Source organism: Schistocerca americana, chromosome X (assembly GCF_021461395.2).
Source record: "Schistocerca americana isolate TAMUIC-IGC-003095 chromosome X, iqSchAmer2.1, whole genome shotgun sequence".
Lineage (NCBI taxonomy): Eukaryota > Metazoa > Arthropoda > Insecta > Orthoptera > Acrididae > Schistocerca > Schistocerca americana.
Window position 1 is genome coordinate 358,789,092 of NC_060130.1, and position 24,581 is coordinate 358,813,672.

The 24,581-nt window shown below is 37.0% G+C and overlaps 1 non-coding gene across 1 annotated transcript; it reads left to right on the forward strand.

The window, feature by feature from the left end:
* Window positions 1-588: 588 nt before the first annotated feature.
* Trnal-caa lies at window positions 589-663 on the forward strand. The gene has a single exon. It is a non-coding gene; the product is annotated as a tRNA-Leu (tRNA).
* The last annotated feature ends 23,918 nt before the right edge of the window (window positions 664-24,581 follow it).

Sequence of the window (24,581 nt, forward strand, 5' to 3'; positions counted from 1 at the left end):
TAGATAATCTGTCAGTTGTTAAAACAGCAGATGCATAGTCAAGTTTATTACTGTGTCACTGCTTTTTAAAATCAGATCAAGGGTGTAAAACTGGTTAAATGTTTAAAAGAATAAAAGTGGGACCAAAACCAAAGTTTATTAAATAGCTAAGTCTCCTTCACAGACGAGTGACTTCATTTCTTGAAAGTGATTGAGTGTTATGAGGTTCATATGACATATAAACATATTTTGCTACTGTAGTTAGAAACATTGCTCGCAACCAGAATGTGCTTTAACCCCACTGGCTCTTTGTGATGAAGTCAGATAATGAAACTTCCTGGCAGATTAAAACTGTGTGCCGGATCGAGACTCGAACTCGTGACCTTTGCCTTTCGCAGGCAAGTGCTGTACCAACTGAGCTACCCAAGCACGAGTCACGCCCCGTCCTCACAGCTTTACTTCCGCCAGTACCTCTTCTCCTACTTTCCAAACTTCCTGGAAGAAAGGAGTGCTAGTTCTGCAAGGTTCGCAGGAGAGCTTCTGTGAAGTTTGGAAAGTAGGAGAAGAGGTACTGCTGGAAGTAAAGCTGTGAGGACAGGGCGTGAGTCGTGCTTGGGTAGCTCAGTTGGTAGAGCACTTGCCCGCAAAAGGCAAAGGTCCCGAGTTCGAGTCTCGGTCCGGCACACAGTTTTAATCTGCCAGGAAGTTTCATATCAGCGCACACTCTGCTGCAGAGTGAAAATCTCATTCTGGAAGTCAGATAATGACTGTCAACTCTTCAGATGAACCTGAATAGGTAGCGTTCAGTTTTAGCACAGCCTTTGTACAGTGTTTGGTCTGTAACCTGCCTGCTTGTTTGGGCACTGATCACAGCAGAAGTATGTGATACTTTCCACTTCCAGACCAACCTACTGCAGAGGGTAAGAATCCTGCCTCCCTCTCATATAGTAGACAGCATCTATTTTTATGCTGCAACAAAAGCAAAAGTAATGAAGAGGCAATAATTTCTTAAATGTTTTCAGTAATTCCACAGGGTAAATAGTATTTACCAGTGGAAACTATAGTGCATCCACACATTGTGCTGTTTACTATCTAAGGTAGGTAAAAACAGAAATAAATCACTGTTGGCCTTGAGTCCTCCAGCTCTTCCTGTTACCTCAGCTCTTTCTGATTCCTCTGTCCCAGCACGACCAGAATCAGAATCAGAATTTTATTGTCTCATAACATCCATGTTAAATGATTGATTTAGTGTACAGGAGTCTCGTCAAGCTTATAACTATAACAGATTGTGCAAGGAATACGACATTTACTAGAACTATAAAGTATCTGAATACATATACTATTAATTTTTAGCCTGCTCAAATGGTCAGATCAACACTAAAAAATTCATCAATACAGTAATAGCATTTATGTACCAGAGTGCTAGATAACTTTCTTTTTACTTAGCCAGTTCCAGTGTTTTGAAAATTTGTCTTTTTTTAAATTATTGCATATTTTCATCCCCATATATTGTGTGGTCTGTGCGAAAAGACTGAGTGTATGTATAGGAAGCATGAAACTTCCTTTGTTCCTAGTTTTGTATCCATGCCAAAAGTTATTTGGAACAAGCAATTCTTGATTGCACTACATGTGTTCTTTACAATTTTTTTTCGTAAAGTTAATATTATTGTTAAATTACTAGCATTTACTCAAAAGACAATGCCGTATCTCACTACTGACTTGAAGTAACTATGGTACACTACATTTTTCATGTCTAAGGCAGGGATACTGGCTAAAATTGACATAGCAAATGTCAGGCTGTTGAGTTTATTTTTTAAACAGTCTATATGTGAGGACCATGACAGATATCTGTCGAACTGCTAGCCTAAGAGTTTAACACATTCTGCTTCATTTAGGTCCAGACTACCATACATAATTTGAACATCATTGTTTTTGAAATGTTTAGTTTTAGGCCATTTAAATGGAACCATAAATTTAGATTTTCTATAGTTTTAGGACATTTTCGAGAATTTATTCTGGATTTTTATTTTCTATCAGTACTGAAGTGTAGTCAGTGAATACAACTGAATGATGATTTATATTTATGTGTCAGTCACTTAATTCAGTGAATCAGTGAGTAGTGTGTACAGTACACACAAAATGTATACCAGATCCACATAAACGCATAACAATCAGTTTACAGGAATGACAAATTCACATTTGCAGCCTACTGTAACTTGTTAAAACAAATTCAGAATGGTTTATGTGCATGCAAGACAATGTCTGCATTACTATAAAAGGAGATTTCCTTTGGTAAAAGAACTGCGTATCTATTGCTAACTTGGTTGCTCAATCTATTGTTATTTAATCTTACACTGAAATATTTAATGTTACACTGAGGCAACAAAACTAAGTACAAAAATGTCATTGATTTCAGAGGTTATGTTAACTCTGCTGACAACTTTGGAAAAATTGTGTCTCAGATCAGTTTTAACCAAAGAATTTTGTTTTGTTTTGATGTTATACATAACATTTATAAAATAAGATACACTTTCATGTTGTGATACAGTACAGTAGAATTTCACTATTTTTTAATTTGTGCTATTATTTACTATAGTTTGTTGGGCAATTTGTGAAATTTGAACTTTTGTTTAGTACTAGGAACTGAGGTAAAAATTTACATTTAAATTGGATTGTACCCCTACTATGGAGCACTTTTAAATGGGGGTTGGAGGTACTTTTCAACACCTAAACAACTGTTCTTTATTGTGAAAGTGACTAAACGTGTGTCATACTGTTTTAACAGGTCTGTAATACGTTTATAGAGACATTTACAGTGAAATTTGTGACATAGTTCTCATATTCAGTTTATGCTTACCACAAAAAATGGGCTCTTAAATAATGTCTGATGTTCTAGTATAAATTTTACATTAACTTTTCCACAATACAAGATCGTATTCATTGAATATCAATCTTTTCATTGATAATAATGGAGAGGAATTCATTGTTTGCTATTTTCCTGTTGTGGAATATGATTCCAAATTTGCTAACACATGATTCTCTCTGATTCTCTCTCTCTCTCTCTGAATACCATATTAGAACCATTCTCTTTACAACATATCCTGAAATATCATTTTCCCCTGATCAATCAAGGGCATCAAAATACATATTCTCATCACTCAGGATCACATGGCGTCATAGGGAAAACTGAGTCACTATCACTAAAAGAATCAAATTTTTGATATCACACTAATATTAGCACTTATGCTTATGAGCTATGATGTAAAAGCTGAGTTTAGTGTTGGATTGTTGCCAGGGACGGTGGCAAGGGGGGGGGGGCTGTGTGGGCCATAGCCCACCCCCCTCTCCCCATTGGAGTATCGTATTACACTGGATAAAACGACTTCAGAAATCAGCAAATATATTACCCCAACAGAGTCAATAACTTTTTTATAATTATGTAGCAATATAGGTTGCAATGTATTTCAAACACATTTTAACAAAAGAATAAGAGTGGCAAATAGCTTACTATCTAAACAAATAAATATTGTTTAACTCAAAATGGACGTCTTATTATTTATTAATACACATTTTTTACCCTGTACTCCAAAACAGTTACCAAAAGCTGCTTTAAGCAACACCAAATTTTACCAATTTGTTGGCGGAGGACCCCAACTTTCCTTTGTTAAGCGATATTCGATTCCCCCAAACACCCCCCCCCCCTCCTCCCCCCTTGACCGACTTCTAGAATCGCCCCCAATTGTTGCTCCAACTATATCTACATCTATATCTATGATCTAAAAACTATCATGATGTGCCTGGCAGAGGGTATGTCCCAATGTACCAGTAATTAGGGTTTCTTCCATTCACACATGGAGTGCGGGAAGAATGAACATTTGAGTGCCTCTGTGCATGCTGTAATTATTCTGATAACATCCTCATGATCTGTATGTGAGCAATACATAGGGGATTGTGGTATATTTCTAAAGTCATCATTTAAATCCGGTTCTTGAAACTTTATTAATAGACTTACTCACGATAGTTTACATCTGTCTTCAGCAGTCTGCCAGTACCATAGTTCCTTCAGTACCTCTGTGACAGTCTTCCATGGATTAAACAAACCTGTGGCCATTAGTGCAGCCTTTCTCTGTATACGTTCAATATCCACTGTTAGTCCTATTTGGTACAGGTCTCACACATTTGAGCAATAATCTAGGATGAGTCACACAAGTAACTTGTAAGCTATCTCCTTTGCAGACTGATTGCATTTTCCCAGTAGACTATCACCTGATGTACCCTTGGCTGAGCCCATGTGAACATTACATTTCATATTCCTACAACGTGTTACACCCAGGTATTTGTACAAATTGACTGATTCAAACAGTGGCTCATTCAGATTATAGTCATAGGATACTACATGTTTTCATTTTGTGAAGTGCACAATTATACATTTCTGAACACTGAGAGCAAGTTGCTGATCTTTGCACCACTTTGAAAACTTATCAAAATCTGACTGAATATTTATGCAGCTTCTTTCAGATAGTACTTCATTATAGATAACTGCATCAGCTGCAAAACAACTGATGTTACTATTAATATACAAAATGAACAGAAAGGGTCCCAACACACTTTCCTAGGGCACACTCGAAGTTACTTCTACTTCTGACAATGACTGTCCATCCAAGATAACATGCTGTGTCCTCTCTACCAAAAAGTCCTCAATCCAACCACAAGTTTCACTTGAGGTCCCATATGATCAGACTTTGGCAATAAGCATAGATGTGGTACCAAGCTAAATGCTTTTAGGAAATCAAGAAATACTGCATCAACCTGATTGCCTTGATACTAAGTTTTCAATTTGACATGTGATAACTGTATGTTTTTAGTAGATTAACAAATTTCTGTCCTTTTTTACAGTTGTCCTTGAAATTAACATTGAAATCCCCTAGCACCATCATGTATTTTGACTGACTATTTGAGATAGTTCAGAAGTTTTTCCAAATTTTCAGAGAACAATTGAAAAATACCAGATGGGGACATATATGAACATGCTACTATAATTTTAATATCTTTTAGTTCACATAAACAATATTGAAAATCTTTTTCAATAAAGCAGACTTTTTAAACCTAATTTCCTTTGATTTAATATCTGTTCTTAAATATATACGTTTCACCCCCTCTGTATGTTCCCTGCAAAAGTTGCTGACCAAATGGAAGTCTGAAATCCCAACTGCACATTTTTGTTTTTCTTGCAGCCAGTGTTCAGTAGTTACACACAAGATAGAAATCTCCTTCAATGAACCATTCAAACGGACCTCTAGGTCATATAGCTTACTGGTTAAGCCCTGTACATTATGATATAGGAGAGTTAAAGAATTATTTCTTGCCTGGTTAGTTCGGGTCAATGGAGACGTCTGATTCCATCCGTCGGCTTTGACCCGAGGTGTAAGGGTGTTGTGTTGTATGACGTCATGATGGCGCAGAATTTAGTTTATGAGTGCGTTGTGTTTTTAGATGTCATCTTGTTGTGGTTAATGGTGTCCTCTGGTGGTGTACTAGGTTCATTTGGGTGTCGGTGCTTGAAGTGTGCATTTATTGGTCATGACTGTTATAGAAGAAGGGAAATTAGTTTCAGTGAGTTAGGAATTAAGTTCCTGTTGTGTTTATGTTATTGCGGTGTCATTTGATGTTATTGGTTTGCTGTTTGTCATGCGGTAGGTCATTTAATTCAATTTGTGACTTCTTTTGTTAGGTATGGATATGACTTCTAAGTTTAATAGTGCTCATCTGTGAGCTGAAATGGGGGACGACATGCTGTCCATCATTAAGTTTCTGCAACTTTTTGGGCTTGTGATGGAGATAGTGAAATTCACCGTGTGCAAGCAGAATATGCGAGTTGTGTGTAAGTATGTAGCAGTGGAACTTTTTTATGGAAAGTAGTATTTTTTTTTTGGGTCTATTGTTCGTGTGTTATGATGTTTGGTGGGGTTTTTATATGTTGCTGGGTTGGAATTATTTGCTGCATGTGTTGGTGGTTGATGTTTTGGGATCGGCACTTGTGGCTGATTTATATATCTTAGGGGGAAGTACACGATTTCAATTTTTTTGGTATCGTCAGTTGTATTTGAGCTGCAGTGATCGATTGCAGTTTGTCGTCATAGCTATGTGTGTTTTGGTATTGTGAGTTGCTGTTGACCTATATAGCTCAAGAGAAGTGTCCGATTCCAAAATGTCATAGCTTTGTGTGTTTTGGTATCGTGAGATGCTGTTGACCTATACAGGTCAAGGGAAGTGTCCGATTCCAATCGTTGTTTTAGGTGTTGGTTTTGTGATATCGATAGTTGTGGTGTGATTATAATTTTTCGAGTAGTTGGTTTTTAATTTGTGGTATCGACAACTGCGGTTGAGTTATGTAGGCGAAGGGAAGTGACTGATTCCTGTCAATATTGTAAGTGTAGTGGAACTTGGGAATTTTATGGTGTTTTTGTGTCATCGTTTTGTGTGGTTTGGGCTCGTGGTGTGTGCCTGCATGTGTTTATATTTAGTTTGTTCCCACCCAAAAACCCCAATTTTCTGCACTGGTGCCGTTAGTTTGATTATATTTTTGGAGAGAGATGTGTGTGTTGGTTTTATATGTATTTTCGTGTTTGTTGTCATTTATGTCACCATATTGGAGACGTTGAGAATGGTCGTTTCCGCCATATTGGTGACGTCATGGGTCAAAGCGGACGGGTGGAATCGGACGCTTCTGTATTCCCGGTTAGTTCTTTGAAGAGTAGGTCCTAGTCTTTTTTCGTTTCTAACATGATTTTCACCTTCTGGGAGTCCTAGACTACTTCTTGGTTGTTTTCTTCTGCAGTGGATTTGGCCAGAAAAAATCGTTCATATGTTGTCTGGATGCTAACTTCTGCCTGGTGCTACATCGTGAGCTGTTGGTTTTAACTTCTGTCCACTCTGGTGCAGCTTCCTCGTCGATCTTTTTACATGGTGATATTATCTTCTGCGCTGGTTCCCTGCCATTTGTTCGTTCCACTGAAGACATATTTACTGTTAACTTTTTGGTTTCTTCTTCTGTTATTTTCGTATACTGTCTTCTGTGTTCCTTCCTTGTCACTTGTTCATTCCCTAGTATGTATATTTACAGTTAAAATTTTGGTTTTGTCTTGTGTTATTTTCCCATATTGTGAGCATACAGTTTCGGTGAGTGACTGATCTGCCTGTTGCAAGCAGTTAACAGAGATTAGTGACGGTGTGGTGGGCTGAATCATGGCTGAATAATGAAAATTTCTTTCCCTTTCAGCACCAAATGTAGCCCACACTTCGTATAACCAGTCATCCTTAAAAACAGATAAACATGCAGTACCTTAGCTTGGCTTTACTGGGCAACATATTCCATCAATAACGTGTTCATTTTGTATATTTTGTCGTTCCAGTCCTCCCTGTCAAATCTGTATGGTACTGTATACACAATCCCTTTATTGATCGTAGTTTTTGTGAGTAGCACGTTCACAGTGCATTGCTAATCCTTGATACCTGATTCTACATCATTTGTTCCAGCCAGAACAATAACACAGTCAAATTTTTTCAAGTCCTTTACTTTTTCGTCAATGTTATTAACAACATATTTCAGTTTTGCATTTGGTTTGTCAATGGATGTCACAAAATAACTTCGTGGAAGTGATTTAATAATCTAGCATAGTGTTGTTCATGACTATCAGACAGAAATAAAATCTTGTGTCTTGTATCTGCATGCTTTCCACTACTTAAAACTTTGTTGTAGATATCGCTATTTATTTTACAGGAATTACTAAACACACTACTTCTTGATGGTGCAAGAGCACTTTGCATACTTTTGGATTTTTCATAATTTATCATAGATAACACATCACAGCCATTGTTGTGCAGTAAAATTACGCTGCTTTCACACTTTTTTTGGTTTCCGACACTCTGTGAACTGTTTTGTAAACTTATCCGAATAAGTAGAGTTTTCTTTCTATTAAAGTGTCTTTAAAAAGAAACAGAAAATTGTATGAGACAGCAAGAATTAGTAAAGACCCAGGAGTAATTTTACACTACAAAAATTATTGTAACATATTGAGAAAAGTTGTCTGAAAATTTAAAAAAAAAATGTATATTAGAGATGAAATTAACAACTTGGGCAATAAAATGTGGAATTTTGTTGGAAGAGAGACAAGAAAAACAACCACTGGGGTAGGTAGTATTACTATTAAATGGACTGAGACCATCTTACCCAACAGTACACAAATATGTAATGTATTTAACAACCATTTCTTAAGTGTAGGTGAAAAGATTGGTGAGAATAGTTCAAAAGAAAAAGCCGCACAGTACATGGAAGAGCCAGTTTTAAGAAATATGTAATACATTTCACAATGTGTGCCTGGTTAATGTCAGCAGTCTAGAGAGAGACCTACATGCAACTCACAGTATGCACATGAATAAAAGATGCAAAAAGACTGTCAGAAAATTAATTGTCTAGGAAAGGAGACAAAGTTCTCCACAAAGCGGTGTAAATAAGTGCATTGCCATGGAATGGTCCAACCCACCAAATCAGAATTTACCACACACACAGCCACTGCAGACAAGCCTGGGAAACTTGTAAAGCTTTCTGAACAGTTTGGTAGTCCTAAATCATCCTGTATAGTCCAGCAGGAGACACTCAGACTTAATGTCATACACCAGATTTCAGTAGTCTTAAAAACAAGCAGAATGATGTGGATATAATTACATATCTTGACAAACCTGATATTTTAGACATAACTGAACACTAGTACACTGAAGACCCAATTAGCATTATTCTCCCACTCTCCATGAAATTTTGTTCTGCCTTTAGGAGGAAAAACAAGTCTGGGAGTGGCGTAGCTACCTTCATTGTTAAAGCAAGTAATTTCAGTGTTATTGATGTAAGTACATTCTGCATAGAAGGAATCACAGAATTTGTCGCAATAAATCTAGAATGGGGTAGAGAAAATATAGCAATTATCGGTGTGTATAGGCCACCTAGGGGATTGTACGGATACATTTTTCAAAAATCTATCTGACTTGATGATATATATAGACAGTCCAATTTCTGGGTTAAATGGCCCTGTAAACACTATAATAACAGGGGATATAAATATACACTTATTAACCAATGATTCCAACACCAAAAAGCTACACCTCGATAAATTCAATCTGATGCCACTTATCCGTGAGACAACTAGAAAGACTAGCAAAAGCAAACCATGTCTGGGTAATATAATAACAAACATGAACCATCTTTCCTACAGTACAGCTGTTCTAAAACTAGCCATCTCGGATCACCATGCAGCACAGCTTCAATTGGAGGCAAATGAGATGCCCTTTGTCACTAAAAAGAAACTTTATGTAAGCAGAAGAATGATGTATAATGATAACATCAATAGACTGAATTCACATATTGTGGTTTGAGACTGATAGGTTTTCCTATGATAGCTTCGCTGCTGAGTTCTACTATTGTTTTGGTGCCACTTGCCCAGTTGTGGCCACAAAAGTTAAACTAAAAATATGAGCAAAAGTATCTAGATAAATAATGATGTCATTGAAGCAAGGGAAAAATTAAAATTATTCCATGGTGCAATGTTGAATAATAGACAAAATTTCAAGCCAAAGGAGGTCTTCAAAATTTATCAAGAATACTATAAAGATTTATTAACACAGACTAGGAGAAGCTACATTGCAAACAAGCTTCAGGCTTCACGCAGTGTTACTACTGGTGTCTGGGGAGTGATAAACAGATTTAGAACAGGCAGAGACAAATGTTGTAAGGACATTAATATTGACCACAATGGGATGGTAGTAGAAGATCAACTTGAAATTGCTAATATACACTCCTGGAAATTGAAATAAGAACACCGTGAATTCATTGTCCCAGGAAGGGGAAACTTTATTGACACATTCCTGGGGTCAGATACATCACATGATCACACTGACAGAACCACAGGCACATAGACACAGGCAACAGAGCATGCACAATGTCAACACTAGTACAGTGTGTATCCACCTTTCGCAGCAATGCAGGCTGCTATTCTCCCATGGAGACGATCGTAGAGATGCTAGATGTAGTCCTGTGGAACGGCTTGCCATGCCATTTCCACCTGGCGCCTCAGTTGGACCAGCGTTCGTGCTGGACGTGCAGACCGCGTGAGACGACGCTTCATCCAGTCCCAAACATGCTCAATGGGGGACAGATCAGGATATCTTGCTGGCCAGGGTAGTTGACTTACACCTTCTAGAGCACATTGGGTGGCACTGGATACATGCGGACGTGCATTGTCCTGTTGGAACAGCAAGTTCCCTTGCCGGTCTAGGAATGGTAGAACGATGGGTTCGATGACGGTTTGGATGTACCGTGCACTATTCAGTGTCCCATCGACGATCACCAGTGGTGTACGGCCAGTGCAGGAGATCGCTCCCCACAGCATGATGCCGTGTGTTGGCCCTGTGTGCCTCAGTCATATGCAGTCCTGATTGTGGCGCTCACCTGCACGGCGCCAAACACGCATACGACCATCATTGGCACGAAGGCAGAAGCGACTCTCATCGCTGAAGACGACACGTCTCCATTCGTCCCTCCATTCACGCCTGTCGCGACACCACTGGAGGCGGGCTGCACGATGTTGGGGCGTGAGCGGAAGACGGCCTAACGGTGTGCGGGACCGTAGCCCAGCTTCATGGAGACGGTTGCGAATGGTCCTCGCCGATACCCCAGGAGCAACAGTGTCCCTAATTTGCTGGGAAGTGGCGGAGCGGTCCCCTACGGCACTGCGTAGGATCCTACGGTCTTGGCGTGCATCCGTGCGTCGCTGCGGTCCGGCCCCAGGTCGACGGGCACGTACACCTTCCGCCGACCACTGGCGACAACATCGATGTACTGTGAAGACCTCACGCCCCACGTGTTGAGCAATTCGGCGGTACGTCCACCCGGCCTCCCGCATGCCCACTATACGCCCTCGCTCAAAGTCCGTCAACTGCACATACGGTTCACGTCCACGCTGTCGCGGCATGCTACCAGTGTTAAAGACTGCGATGGAGCTCCGTATGCCACGGCAAACTGGCTGACACTGACGGCGGCGGTGCACAAATGCTGCGCAGCTAGCGCCATTCGACGGCCAACACCGCGGTTCCTGGTGTGTCCGCTGTGCCGTGCATGTGATCATTGCTTGTACAGCCCTCTCGCAGTGTCCGGAGCAAGTATGGTGGGTCTGACACACCGGTGTCAATGTGTTCTTTTTTCCATTTCCAGGAGTGTATTAAATGAGTATTTGTGTTCAATAGGGGAAGCTATCAATGACAAACACAATTACCAGCAGTATAATTTTAAAAGGCAATCCCTCTAGGTATAGCATTTATGTAGCCCCCAGAAATTGCAAAGACATAATTAACATCATTAGCTCTCTAAAAACTTCCAGTTCCACAGGGCATGATGGCCTCAGTATTAATGTATTAAAAGTGTGCACAGTAAGTGTGTCTGTACCTCTGCCTGTAGCAGTAAATAATATAAAAGAGTCAGGCACCTTCCCAGACAATCTTTAAAAAAGGAGAAAAACTCAAATTTCAAAACTACAGACCCATTTCAATGCTTCCAGTCTTTTCCAAAATAGTTAAAGAAAGTCATATACAGCAGAATTATAAACTTTCTCCAGATGCACAACCTAATGTTTGGAAATCAAATTATATTCTTAAAATGTAAATCAAAGAGCATAGCAACTGCTCAGTTAATTGAGGAGCGTTCAAAAATAGTTCTGTATGAAGATGATACATCCATTGCATGTAAAAAGGAATCATTTAATGAACTAGAGACACACTGTAATATTGTGACAAATGAAATTGTACAGTATTTTAATGAAAGCCACTAAAATGTAACCAGTAGTAAAACATGTCTCATGGAGTTTAACAACAGTAGATTTAATGATGAAACTAAACTATACGTAGGCAATGAATTGGTAAAAAAAGGAGTTTGCAGTAAAATTCCTCAGTTTAACAATTCAGTGCAATCTAAAGTGGGAGACACATGTTGACACTCTAGCATGTAAGTTGTCTAAGAATATATTTGCAATTAATATGATTAGCAAGTTCTGCAAAGATTACTTTTTGTCCTAAAGGTTGCATACCTTGGTCTATTTTCCTCTCACCTGAATTACAGAATAGAAATATGGGGATCAACATCAACAAAGAATCTAAATAAGCTAGTGCTACTTCAGAAAAGGGCTACAAGAATCATCTGTGGAGCAAAATATAAGGATTCATGTCGTGGCTTGTTTCCAAAAACTGGTGTACTAACCATAGTAAACCTTTACATTCTGAAAGCCATATTACTTGTTAAAAGACTGCAGTCCAACATTTGTTCCAATTTGTATTAGTACAATACTAGAAATAAAGAAAAATTTTACATCAGCAGCCATAGAGCAGCACTCTATGAAAAGGGTCCACAATATGCAGGTTTAAAGATAGCCAATACACTGCCCAGTAAAGTTATGACCCTACCCACAATAAGCTTCAATTTCAGCTGAAGAAATTCCTGTTACAAAATCCATTTTACACATCAGAAGAATAGCATCCTTACATGCAGAATAACAAGTGCTTTGGAAAAATATGTAAATAGTGTTCAGCAAACCATTTTATTTGTAATTTCATCATTTTGTTTATCAATGACATATTCAGAAGAATGTTTTATTGTTCTATGTATCAATAATTGTAACCTGTTTTATACACATGCAATGAATCATTCAATGTTGAATGAATAATAATAATAATAATAATAATAATAACAACAACAATAATAATAATTATTATTATTAATAATATTACTAATTTCCATCTAACAACCTGTTGCAAAATAAGGAAAATCATTAAATCTTCAAAAAATAAATCTTCTGTTTGAGTAGATGACATCTCTAATAATATATTAAAACAATGTGGGGCACTTACAGCAGATGTTCTGAGTCACATCTGTAATGCATCAGTAACTGAAGGTCTTTTCCCAGATAGGTTGAAATATACTGTTGTCAGGCCTCTCTACAAAAAAGGGGACACCACAAATGTCAATAATTACCAGCCAACACCGTTGCTTACAGTATTTTCAAAAATCGTCGACAAAGTAATGAACTCAAGAGTGGTTACCCATCTCAACAGTAATGGAATACTTAGTAAATCACAGTTTGGATTTCAAAAATGCTCTTCTACTGAAACAGCAATATACAATTTCACTGCCAACACAAGAGTGTCTTTAAATAGTAAAATGTCACCGATAGGAATTTTCTGTGACTTATCCAAAGAATTTTATTGTGTGAACCATGACTTTATGTTACAGAAATTATAATTCCACAGTATAAATGGAACAGCATAAGAGTGTTTTTAGTCATATCTACAGAATAGGAAGCAAAACATTTCTTTATATGGTTTAAGTGATTTAAGGAAGTTTACCACTTCATCTAATGGGTGAAATTACATCAGGTGTTCCCCTTCTGTTCTTGATATATGTGAATGACCTCCCATCTTATCTGAAACAAGAAGCTAAACTGACACTGTTTGCTGATGATACAAGCATCATTATTAATCCAGTAAAAGACACTCTAATAGAAAATGATACAAATGATGTCTTTGGAAAAGTTACTGGTTGGTTTTCTGCGAATGGGTTTGCTCTGAACTTTGAAAAAACACAGTACATCAATACTAATGCAAAGAAGTACAGTTCCTTCAATAAATATAACATATCAACAGAAGTCAGTAGCCAGGGTAGAGCATACTAAGTTTTTGAATATACATATAGATGAGAATCTTTATTGGAAAATTCATATTTTGGGTCTTCAAAAGTAACTAAGTTCAGCAACTTTTGCAATCAGAATAATTGCTAATTTTGAGGATATAGAAATTAGCAAGCTAACATACTTGGCATACTTTCACTCTCTAATGTCATATGGAATAATATTTTGTGGTAACTCAACACTTAGGCAAAAAGTATTCACTGCTGAAAAGAAAGTGGTTAGAATAATATGTGGAGCTCATAGTTGCACATGTTGTAGGTATCTGTTTACAAGGTTAGGAATTCTTACAACAACATCACAGTTCATTTACTCAGTATGAAATTTTTTCTCAACAACATGGACCAGTTTAAAAACAACAGGGACATTCATGGTTATAACACCAGAAGAAAGAAAGAGTTACACTGTCCTCTACTTAACCTATCTTTGGCACAGAAAGGGGTAAAATATGCTGCTGTAAAAGTTTTCAATAAATTACCAGATGAAATAAAATGTCTGACAGGCAGCAGTAATAGTTTCAAAAATAAATTGAAATCATATCTCTGTGACAACTCCTCCTATACCATAGATGAATTCTTGAATAGGAATAAATAAATCTATAGGCGTAATATATGCATTTTGTGAAATTTAAAGGAATGGGGTAGGTAATAAAAAATTTAAGCTTAAAAAAAACCTTGATTCATGTGTGCATTTTTTATGCATTTTACACATTCCACATCATAACAGTTACCGTGAGACTGATCAATGGAACACGTTTGTGTGTGTTTTGTGTGTGTGTGTGTGTGTGTGTGTGTGTGTGTGTGTGTGTGTGTGTGTGTGTGCACGCGCACTCGTGTGTGTGTGTGTGTGTGTGTGTGTGTGTGTGTGTGTGTGTGTGTGTGTGTGCCCGCACACTTGTGCAGAATGAAATGGGAATAGCTTGGGATGAACACTAAATTTGTGGGAGATGACATCTGTGGGTGGTAATGGAAGTGTTTGTAATGGTAACACAGGCTGATTCCCATTTCCATATGTGGTGTGGTTGATGGCATGGGTAGACTGTTCATCTGCATCGGTAGTTATTTCAGCACTGGGTTTAAAATTAGTTCACATGGCATGGAAGAGTTATCATTTAGCATGAGACATCGTGAGTATGATTGGTCTGACTCTAGTGGGTCAGAAAAGGCCACTTTCAAGACGGGGGTGGGTGTGAAGCCACACAGTATGTCAGTCATAGGCTGCCACTGTCTGGCATTATCAGTGGCTGCTGAAGCACTGCACAGGCAACTGTCACTGTCACTATTGCAAAATACATTTTGTTGGAGGATCAGTTGTGATGCACTGTATGTAATTTGCAATTGCAATGCACACTGGTAAAGCAATAGCTGCAATGTTGATGTGTTGTATCCAGTTCATTGCATATTAGCCATATTTCACAGTACTTGTGGATCACAAATGTAGATTTCTGTGAAGGTACAGTGTGAAACATACACAACACAATACTGTATGAAAATATATTCTCAGTTAACAGTACACAAGGAGAGAAGCACATTTGTTCTACACAAAAGCACAGAGTGCACAGTCATCACCAGGAATAGTCCTTTGGAAGCAGGGTTAATTGTCAATGGGGTTAAGCAATATGGTGTCCCCAAAAAACTCTTTTCAATCAATAGGCCCCTGTGTACAGATTTTATAGCTATATGATTCTAAGGTTCCTGTTTATCTATGGACAATGTGAAGATATTTTATTTTATTTTATGTATTCACCTTCAAACACTTTATATGTTATCAGTGTAAGTATTTGCAGTACATACAAAGGTATGAGACAGAGTACATAAAATACCATCGTAATTACATTAGCGATACAATGTTACATATAATCTCAGAATTATATGTGTGGGAACTTGTTAGTAGACCATTTTATGTGAATATTTGCATTTGCTGGTATGCTCTGTTATTACAACTTGGTGTGACAGTGATTAGTCAGAACTTTATTTCACTTAAATTCAATTCCTCATGCTATTTCATTGATTAGTGTGCTTTATTGTTAAACCACACTGCTAAAACAATCTTAAATGTACTGTAGGGAACAAACACAATGGACTGTTTTTGAAAGTCTGTTGAAAAATCTGAGGCAAAGATATGTGTGGCTGTTATGAACCTTAGCTAAGTTCCTGTTGGGTAAATCAACTGATTCCTTATGTTGTGTGCACGTATTAACACTGTAAGATTAAAACTACTTAAATTCCCTGTATCGCTGAGGTGGCAACTATTCATGCACAGACTGGGGCCATCATAATATTAAGCCCTCTGAAATGATCTTTACACTATTCTCTTTGAGTAAGTGCACAAAACATCTGATAGTCTTTTTTTGGCAGTTAAAAGCAATTTTTGAGTCGGGGCAGGGGGCAGTTACCTATAGAAGGATTCCATAGGTAAGGTGAGTGGAAAAATGCAAAATATGCATAAGCGAATGAGGTTTTGCTAACATTATGTAAATGGAAGGCAGCTAGGGGGTGGGGGAAGGAAAGCAAAGCGAAAGAACTGATGATATCAGCTGCATCAGGACTTTGTGTGGAATCTGCAGCAATGAGTGAAAGTGTGTGCCCGACCAGAGTTTGAACCTAGGATCTCCTACTTAGTAGACAGTTGTGTTAACCACTGTGGCACCTGGACACAGTGTTAATCACAAATGTTCAGACTATTTCAGCATGCTGCTCAGTCAGTTCACACTCCCACCTAGTGCCTCCACTTGTCTGCAGTCCATGCCCATGTCCTCTGTGCTCACTGATTTTAGATTCCCTTTGTTGTACCACACTGAGCCTCTGATTTATGGGCTGCGGTAAGTTACTTTTAATTTTGTTCTCTGCTTATAAAAGCTGTGCTCATTTTTTTGTTGTGATTATGTTCATCTTGACATTTGGATGTGTGATCCCAATGGCTTAAAATTTTTTTATCACCCCATGTATTAGCTTAATATCTCTCTTTTGTTGCACCAGTATTCTGTTCAAACACACCTCACAGCTCCATCCTCTAACTTACAAATGGAGAAACTATCCCCCAGAACATTTTTTCAGCATTTTTTAAAAATACAACTTTGGACAGATGGTTAAGCAAGTACAGTGAACTCTTAATTTTCGTACATATAAGGTTAAGATAGTTTTTCCATTGAAGATAGCCATCCAAGTGCAGATAAATGAATTTACTATCTTCATTGTCTATATACTAAATTCAAAAAATATTTCCTACATATCTTTGGCATGAATTGCCTGCTTTGCACTTCAGTAACTGTGAGTTTGTTGTATTTCCTAAAATATGTAGTCACATCAGACATCACATGTGCTGAAAAATATGTTATATTCTAGTTGTTGTCACCAGAAAACAGCAGTAACTATAAGTAACTGTATGGGAATTAGGAGGTTGTATAATATCGTTTACATACACAAGAAAAAGCAATTGGCCCAGTATTGGTCCCTGAAGCACACCCTGCATTGCTGTCTCAGTCGTAGACTGAATGTTGATTATTCTCACACCCTTTTGATAATCTATAATCGTGTATTGTTTACAGTTTTTTAAGTAAGTAGATAGGAGTGAAAGAGATGTGTGCATGGTATTGCATGCCCTCAATTTCTGGAAGAGAAGTGTATTGTTAATGAGGTTGAAAGCCTTTGTCAAATCTAAAAATAAGCCACTGTATGCATTCCTTCATCTATAAAACTATGGTATAGACTTGGTTCAAAAATTCTGCTACAGCTGTTGTGGTGTTGTGATCTTTGCAATATTTATGTTGTTTTTCTGTGAGCAGAATGTTCGTAATGAAGACACTACGCTGTGCCACCATCACTGATTCAAAAATCTTTGTAAATATATGAATCAGTGATACTGGTCTATAGGATGATGATTCCTCCTTTGGTCTTTTTTGTGTTGGACTGATAAAGCTTTATGAAAAATACCTTCTCTGATGCTACAATAGTGATGAGATATGTAATTAGTTTAACCACAATTATGGTACCTTTTTTTAGTTAATCTGCTGAAAAGACTGCTCCAACTGCTTGAGTGTTTGTTTTTTAGCTGTAGAATTATTCTGCTTCTTTTAATTTCTAAAATTCAAAGCCTTTACCTGTGGTGTAGCAGTGTATTGGGATATTGAGTTGATCTGTCTCTGGTATTATGGTGCCATTTGGGGAGATAAAATGTTTGTTAAAAACATTGCAAACAGTTTTTTGATCTTGTATCAGTTGAGCTTCAGGTCTGATAGTAATTGCTTTCCCTACCATTTTCGTACATGTTTTTCAGTATTTGTTGATGAGGTTCCAGAAGGCATGGCTTACTTTTACCAACTCTGATAGTGATTAACATGTTTCTTGAGAGTTAGGAGTTATGATTTGGAACTTTGTTTAGTACTGGTATATTTTTCTTTGAAAATATGCAGCACAGATGATTTCTACACTACATAGAGGTTATGGATGTCATGGATATTCTGTCTAAGTTGAATAATCTAGCTTGTAGTTTTAACTTAACTCTTCTTTCCCACTGACTGAGAACTGTGTGTATTTTAATTCCATGAAAATAGTTAGGATGCCTCAACGGAATTGAATATAATTCATCCCATATATTATTTTATCCTTCTAACTGGTAGACACTGTCCCAATTAGGTTATTTTTAATCTGATTAAACCCATAGTTGTTCAGTTTCATTTCTGCTGCATTCCTGTGCACTGACTTTTGTAACAGGCAAGCAGTCTGATCTGTGACTGTTTATAGCTATTGTTGCTTAGTTATGACTCAGTAAGGTTAAGAGCATTCTCTCCAACTCTGTAGTACTGGAACTTTATTATAAGTGTACTACAGGAGACAGCACTAGTTTTTTCTCATATTGAGAAGTGATGTACAAGTTGTTTTTTTACTCTCAAAAGAATTCAGAGGCAACATTACAGTAACATGGTTTTTCACTGCTACACATTATAATGCTACTTTTCCTTCTAAAAAATGTTCATGGATATACAGAAACAAAATTTAATGCACAGAATTCGCTATTCAAGTGTTGTCAATGATTAAATAATTATTGAAATAAATAAACATTATATTAGTGGATAAATGTTACCTATCTTGCAATTGCTATCTCATTGTCTAGGGTGTCTTCTTTGTACCTGTATAAGCTTTCCAAAATTATTAGTGCAAGGTGTTTCAGTGAAAAGTTGCTGGAATATTGTTTCTTTTTATCATCGTCTGCATTTATTTGTAAGTTCTTGAAACACTTTTTACAACTGTACTTTATGATGAGCAACATTGTGAAATGTTCTTACACAAGATGAAGAACGTAATTCCTCATATTGTTACATTGCAATGTGTAGCATTAAATATTAGTTCTACAAAGTTTATCCAGTACATAATAATATGATTAAAAGTAACAATTTTTAAAAGTTAATATAATAATACGGTAAATCAAAGCATTCTTTAATATTATAAAAAGGGTGATCTGTTAAACAGTTGTACCACTTATGTTTAAAACTAATATTATCCATGGTCTGACAAAATACTGGTAACTTACTGAAAATTCTGAGTGGGTTTAGTATTTTGAGCCTGGTGAAGAGTGGACCGACAATGTTCCAAAGACCTGTCTTACAAATTAAGCGCATAACTTTCTTTCGTATTTTTAAAATGTTATCGACATGGGGAGAATGTCCCCGTATAATAAGGCCATATGATATGTGTGATTGGAAAAGTGCAAAGTATGTCATCTGAAGGTAATCCATGCTTACCATGTCCCTTAGTTTCAAAAAGAGGTATGATACCCGAGATATCTTTTGCAGACATGATTGATATGTTTTTGCCAATTAAGTTCGGAGTCAATGTGAATACGTAGAAGTTTTACTGATTTTGTGTCTACATCCTTTGTCATGCTTTGTGTCAACTGTTGTGTTTTATCAGGATTACAAAAGTGTTTATTAGCAGTAAACCAGTCCACAGCTATGTCAAAAGATTCTTTTGTTATGTGATTGAGTTCCGAGAGGTTATGATGAGATGTAAACAGTATAGTATGATCTGCGTAACATATGACAGGATGTGGTATGTTGTAAGGCTGGTCATTGATTGCAACAATGAAAAAAAGCAGCCCGAGGATAGATCCTTGGGGAACACCTTTATCTATCTCGGGCAAGGAAGAATGCATATTCCTGACTGAAACGAATTGTTTCCTGTTGTTCAAGTAAGAAGTGATGATGGCTAAAGTGTTCCCTTGCAATCCATAGTATTCCAATTTCTTTAGTAGGATGTCAACAGGAATGCAATCAAATGCCTTGCTTAAGTCACATAATACAAGTGATACTTTGTTTTTGTTTTCAGTAGCAGATAACGATCAATCAATGATTTCTAAAACAGCAACAGTTGTGTTTTTTTCCTTGCAAAATCCAAACTGAAAGTTACAAAGTAAGCCATGATCTTCAAAGTAGGTATTTAGCTGGTTGTGCATTAGTGCCTCATATAATTTTGACAATATGGGCACAATTGAAATTGGTCAATAGCTTTCAGGGAGTTTTTTATTCCCCTTTTTATAAACTGGGATGGTTTTAGATATCTTGAGTGTTTATGGACAATTCCAAATTCTAAGCATTTATTGAAAATACTGGTTAATGTTGAGCATATTAAGTGTGTTGTATTTCTTAATAATGTAATTGGACAACCAGTAGCAATCCATACTTTTTGAATTTGAAAATTTGGCAACAGTTTTTAAATTGTCAGTGGGTGTGATAGGATTCCAGTGAAATACATGTTCACTGGGCAGAGGGTTAGTCAGCAGGTCCATTGTGGAGCAAGTTGTTTCTTTAATACTGTTTGTTACTTCCTTAACTGAATTAATAAAAAAGTTATTTAGTACCTCAGGATCCACCAAAGGCACTTGAGTGTGTTTAGGAGTGAGACCTTGATTTATAATTTGCCATGCTGCCTTGCATTTATTGGGAGCACTTTCAGATGCTAGTTTTTTTGTGGGGAGGAGCTTAGTTCTGTAGAATTTTTTTGATTTGGTATACGAGTTATAAATTCTCTCTCTATCTGCTCAGTCCTGTGAATACAGGCATGCTTGTAAATCCAGTGTAATGTGTACAAGTTTTCCCTAATTTCAGAAAGTTCTTTGGTAAACCAGCTAAGCATTTTATTTTTAGGTTTCCTTGTAGTTCTAGCTTTTGTTAATGGAGAACAAGAATACCATAGTTCTACAAATTTCTCAAAATTGTTATCAAAGGCTATTTCTGTCCCCAATTTCCTTGGTTGTCATTTGTATGCCCAGTCCCACTTTCCCTTCCTTAACTTATCAATAAACAGTGTAATGTACTCCCCTTTTTGTCCTCTCACCAGTACAAAGTTAGGTTCGGTACATTTAATTGGCTGCCTTTTATTAAGTGTCAGGAGCAAAGGATCATGATCTACAAAGTGTCCTGCAAATGTGACTAAAAGCCTCCTCAATTAAATTAACTATAATGTTGACCAAGCATGCATCCATTGCATTATTTGTACAGTACAAGTTTAATGATCTTAATACATTAAAAAATATTTTTATGACTTGTTTGTCTGTGTTAGCCATTTCAATGTTGAAATCTCCACAAACAGCAATTCTTGTCTTAAATTTCAAAATTTTTTATATTAGTAATTCAAGTTTCTCAATAAATAGGTTAAAATCACCATCTGTGGATCTATATAGGCTAACTACTACTGCATTTTCATTCAGCAGCTTAACACAACCGAACTCGGCATGTACTTCTGAGCTATAAGTTGTTACATCAATTTTAGAAAATTTCACTCCTTCTCTTACAAAAATACCTGCACCACCATTCTTTCTCTGTTTTCTACACATGATATCAGCCACAACATACCCCTGAGGGATGTCTACTTCCTCAATTTTTAGTCAGTGTTCAGATATATATATATATATATATATATATATATATATATATATATATATATAATGTCCACAAACAAATCATTACAAAGATGTTTTAATTCTAAAATCTTATTCCTAATGCAACAGATGTTGATTGTAAAAAAGTTAATATTTTGTCTTTATCTGTCACACAGATGCTTGGAGTATTAGGCCTGGTCACTTTCTTTAATCCACTGATACTGTCTCTTGTGTTGCTTGTTAACATGTAAGAAGATGATGCAGTACTTGCCTGAGCATTGATCTTCACTGTCTTTTTTACATGGTGTTGCAGCAAGTCTGATCCCATCAAAAATCCTGACTTCTCTGCAGTGGCTTCTTTCTGCGTGTTGATCTACATGCACAGCATGTTGGAATTTTCTTTGCTCTTGCTCGATTCCTATTTATTCTTCTTTCTGACATCTGGATTGACTGCTTGTAGGAAGTCTTCTTTTCATCTATACATACTGCAGGAACCGCGTGACCGCTACGGTCACAGGTTCGAATCCTGCCTCGGGCATGGGTGTGTGTGTTGTCCTTAAGTTAGTTATGTTTAAGTAGTTCTAAGTTCTAGGCGACTGATGACCTCAGAAGTTAAGTCCCATAGTGCTCAGAGCCATTTGAACCATACTGCAGGTTTATTTAGTGTCCTTATTTGTGTTTTCATTTCCAAAGGGCTCTTTGGGATATTTTTTTCTTTAGTTGATATCTGGATTGGCTGCTTGTCTTTTTTCAGCTGCACATGGTGCTGGTTTATTTGCTAAAGATACAGTCATTAGCTCATTATTTGCAGTTGTGTCCTTCCACTTGAGTTCAATCACTGGTTTGTTATCCTAAGTCTTCATGTTCACTAACACTAGAATCCTTTTTGCCATAAGTTCCTTGCCTGTAGCATTCTGATGCGGCCCATATGAGGTAAATAGCTCTTTGCTATTAGGTGTGTTAATGACTTTTGCATTTTGAGAGCCTAGTATTACTTTTTTAATTTTCTATTTGTGCTGTTGATTTACAGAAGACCAATCAGCTAGGTCATGTCTGTGAGGAAATTCCACTACAACCACATTTGTATTGCGTACGTCTGACAGTGCTTTCTGCAGTGAATGAAGTGCCATGTTGGCTTCATTTTTTGCTACGTCATTAGCATCAGCCCAGATAACAGCATAATCCTATTTATTCAGCTTATGAAAGTCACTGCATTTTTTTAAGTTATCTCATTCATTGGGACTCCAGGCATTACCTTTCCTTCAATTTCGTAGTTATTTCTAGCTAGATTTTCATGTTTCCAGCACAACTTCTGCCATGGCTGTCAGAGGCAATCTATATTTTCGGTTTTCGTCTTAGCGTCTATGTATTGCTTTTCCACGAAGGCAATTGTAGTCTTGCTTTCATTTGTGATTGTGGTTACCGGTATCCGTTGTACAGAGTTATGGACCCTATGTGGAAGATCGTGTTTTAGTACAGACACTTCTAGTTTGTTTATGCTAACTTGTCCCTTTTTCTATACTATTGTAAACATATTTACTACACGATTCTTGTCTCTGTAAGCCATTAGTTAGTGTGCATATCACTGATTTCACCTTCATAAGTTCCTCTTGTACAGTTTTGAGGACTCTTTAATTTTTTGCATTCACAGTCACAGGTTTTCACATGGTCAAGGTCGTGATATGCATTACGAAAACACTGAATGCATTTCCAATTTTTCACTCTATTTGTAGCATTAGTAAACGAGTAATGGAATTTCCGCTTACGCTTTATACACATTACGCCTTTTATTGCTATTTTGTTGCAGTAACAGGGTTTATTTCATGTATGTTCACATACTTCGAAAAAGTACTCGATTTTTCATTGCTGCAGGCGGCCATTGTGCATGAGTTGTTAATAAAATGATATATTTCCATATTCCGATGTACTGTTGTATATCACATTTAGTGTTCACAGATTTAACTTCTGAAACTGTCACGTTATCAATATTATCCATACTATGAAATGAATCAAATGTATATTGAAACTGGTCGGCTTCACTGTCCACAGGCGATACATACAGCCTGTTAAGTGGCTAGGTTACGGTTCACTATGTTGAACTGTTTCTACTTCCTCCTTTCCTCTATTTTTGTGATAATATGACGCACAATACACTTAGAAGTGCTATAAAAATCGTGATATCTGTATATTACACATCTTTTTTAGTCTTTACGTTTATATTTGAAGCACTAACACACTCGCGATTTGTAGTGTCCGGCCACATGAAATAGTTCCCAGTTAGATGATGCCTGATAGCTTAATACATGTCTCTTTCCTAATAACACCATTTCTTTCCCGCCAGAGATATAAGATTTGAACCACTTTGCAGAATTTCCTGTTACACCATAATATTCTAATTTACTTAAAAGGATATTGTGATTTACACAGTCAAATGACTTTGACAGATCACAAAATATACCAGTTGCCAGCAATTTTTTGCCTAATGAATTAAGTACATTTTCACTGTAAGCGTAGATAGCCTTTTCAGTATCAGAACACTTTAGAAATCCGAACTGCAAATTTGAGAATATGTTATTTGTGACAAGATGGTTATAAAGCCGATTGTAACTTACCTTTCCTAAACTTTTTGAGAAGGATGGCAAAATTGGAATTGTATGGAAATTTGATGCTATTTCTTTATCTCCCTTCTTAAGCAATGGCTTAACTTCAGCATATTTCAACCATTCAGGAAATATTCTACTGATAAATGACTGGTTACACAGATAGCTTAATATGTTGCTTAACTCAGAATCACATTCTTTAATTAACTTTGTTGATATTTCATCATACCAACTAGATGTTTTTGATTTTAAAGATTTTATGATGGGCATTACTTCTGCTGGGGTAGTGAGGGTCAAATTCATAGTATGGAAGTTACTTGAAATGTCTGGTCTGAGGTATCCCATGGCA